Source organism: Myotis davidii, unplaced genomic scaffold (genome assembly GCF_000327345.1).
Source record: "Myotis davidii unplaced genomic scaffold, ASM32734v1 scaffold15219, whole genome shotgun sequence".
In the NCBI taxonomy this organism is placed as follows: Eukaryota; Metazoa; Chordata; class Mammalia; order Chiroptera; family Vespertilionidae; genus Myotis; species Myotis davidii.
Window position 1 is genome coordinate 727 of NW_006289992.1, and position 2,638 is coordinate 3,364.

Here is a 2,638-nt window from a genome sequence, read left to right on the forward strand (position 1 = left end):
CACCAACTCTAAAGGGAAATTCCAGGACTACACATGGCACAAAGAGTTTATGAACAGCCTAGTCGCGTGTGGGAAGTGGTGCCCGGGATCTGACTCCAGTCACTTGCCAAAGGAAAGAGAAAGAACCTTCCCTTTGGCCCTGCTGGTTTGGCTCAGTGGATAGAGCATCAGCCTGGGGACTGAAGGGTCCCAGGTTCGATTCCCATCAAGGGCATGTATGTACCCTAGTTTAGGGCACATCCCCAGTAGGGGGTGTGCAGGAGGCAGCTGATCCATGCCTCTCTCTTATTGATGTTTCTAACTCTCCATCCCTCTCCCTTACTCTCTGTAAAAAACCAATGAAACATTTAAAAAAAGACCAGAGGTCTGTCCTTCACCACTCCCCGTGTCCAGCTGAATCCTGGGAGGGACACACATGTCTGTGACCTGGGGCTCTGTTCTAGGTCTGGCAGTGAACCGATTCTCATTTTCAGTCGTGGTGAGGAGTTTGCTTTTCATAGTAATACAGTCAAGGAAAGATGAGCTTTAAAAATTCAGTAGGCAGATGCTGCAGGTGGTGGCGGACATGGTGAGCCCTTCCGGATCTGCAAGGGACACGGCCTGTTTTCTCCTGCATTACATCCCGAGGGCGGATCCTTCTTGGTGGGAGAAAGGCTACCCTCCTGGGGCCACTGGTTTCATGGTCACGTGGTCGATAGGGACAGTGCCAGGCACCGCAAGCCTGGTGGGCTTGTCTGCAAGCAGAAAACTGTCCCCTGTGCTGTGGATGATACATATAAATCGGTTCTTGGAGAGAGAGATTGAAACATCAAGGATGAGAGAGAATCATTGATTGGCTGCCTCCTGCCCCCACCTCCCTGGGGTCTAGCCCACCACCTGGGCATGTGCCCTTGATCAGAATCAAACCCAGGACCCTTCAGTCCACAGTCCACTCTATCTACTGAGCCAAACCGGCCAGGGCAAACTTTTTCTGAATAATTCACTTTATTTGACCACAGTTGATGTCCGTGAATGTGAGAAGCTAAACAGTGGTCCTCCCCCCAGTGCTTCAGCAGCAAGCGGCCCTCACAGCCTGTGCCCTGGGGCTCTGGCACTGACAGCAGCTGCCCCTCAGTGACATCACCTTCTTGCCTCAAGACACTGATCTTTTTGGGAGACTAATTGTTCCATCTAGAACTCAAGTCTCTGAAGATCAAGCCCAGTCTCCAACCCAGCCCTGTGGGCACAGAATTCCTCACTCTTTTTGCACAGGAAAGAAGCCGGACTCAGAGCAAACTCAACCACTTTTCTTATCTTTCATCACATATTTCACAGCAAGAGAGTGTGGCCAAAGGCCCAGGGTGGACTGAAAAAAAGGAAAAAAAAGCGGGTTGAACATGTTGCTCTGGTTACTTGGGGAGCAGGCTCTCCCCCGACTTCACACATAGCAGCTGCACTTGTCCAGGCTCCCTGCAGGTGCCGCCCTGGGCGCAATGGGCACAGTCCGTGGGGCAGCATGAGCAGCAGCCTGGGGACAGCAGGGAAAATGAGGGGTCAGCCATGACTGCCAGCCACCTCCCTGCCCAACAGCAGGCCTAGCACAGCCCTCAGCTTCAAAGGACCATGAGGACAAAGAGCATGCTCCATGGAGAAACAATTAGTAAGACGGCTAGGGCTTGGGTTTCACCAGGAGAAGGCTGGCCTGCCCATCTGAGCCCGGGACAGGGCAGGGCAGAGAACCTGCAGAGGCAGTGACCGCTTCCCAGGGGCACAGGAAGACCAATTCTCCTGATCCCTCCTCTCCCAACCAGCTCAGGGCTCCCTCCTCACACTCCCCAGCCCCCAGCTTCCCAGGAAGGGCCCTCATTCACTCTTCTTGCAGGAGGTGTATTTGCAGTCCTTGCATTTGCAGGAGCCAGTGCAGGAGCCACCTGCAAGGAGGAGAAAGACAGGCAGTGAGATGTGTGATGCAAGAGAGACTGCAGTCCCTCAACTCAGCCAAGGAACCAGGCTAGGAGTCATTCCGATGTGGTCTCTGCTCCCCTCTCCAAAGTGAACTTGAGCTACACCCCTCACACACGGGCCCAGACATGCTGGCCTTCTCCCCGATCCCTCCCCGGCCCCAGTGCTCAGATCTCAATGCCAAGGCCTCTCCACTCAGGCCCACCCCAGCACATCCTGGATCACATTCTGTCTCTCCTGTGCGGTAACTGTCTCTCCCAGCAGTCTGTAAACTTCCCATCACCTCACCACCCACAGCCCATTGCCTGTGTAGACAGTAGGTGCAGCATAGGTGGCTACCACATGAATACACACAGTGGCACAGATACACACACAAAAAGGGCAGGGACCGGTTCATTCTAGAAGGTGGTAGAGGAACCACTCACAACAGAGAGAGAGCTAAGGGCAGTCCAGACAGCAGCAAGCAATTCACCTGCCCCATTTCCCTCGCCCCCACTTCCTGTGCAGACTCCCCACCTCCCCCCAAGGCAGGTTCCCTGACAGCCCAGTGGAGAACCAAGTCCCGTATTCCCAGAACACCATCAGGAACATGGAGCCAGAAGAGTCTCAAAACGTTTATTGTCATCCAAATATTTCATACAAAAAGGGACATAGCAACTGGGTCAGGGTTTATGAAAAAAATATCCAAAAATACAGG

The 2,638-nt window shown here is 53.5% G+C and overlaps 1 long non-coding RNA gene across 1 annotated transcript; it reads right to left on the reverse strand.

Annotated features, from left to right (window-relative positions):
- Nucleotides 1-1,281: 1,281 nt before the first annotated feature.
- On the reverse strand, nucleotides 1,282-1,947 carry LOC107182916. The gene is made up of 2 exons (XR_001513673.1): nucleotides 1,851-1,947; nucleotides 1,282-1,507 (listed from the first exon to the last, which is right to left on the reverse strand). It is a non-coding gene; the product is annotated as an uncharacterized LOC107182916 (long non-coding RNA).
- Nucleotides 1,948-2,638: the final 691 nt, after the last annotated feature.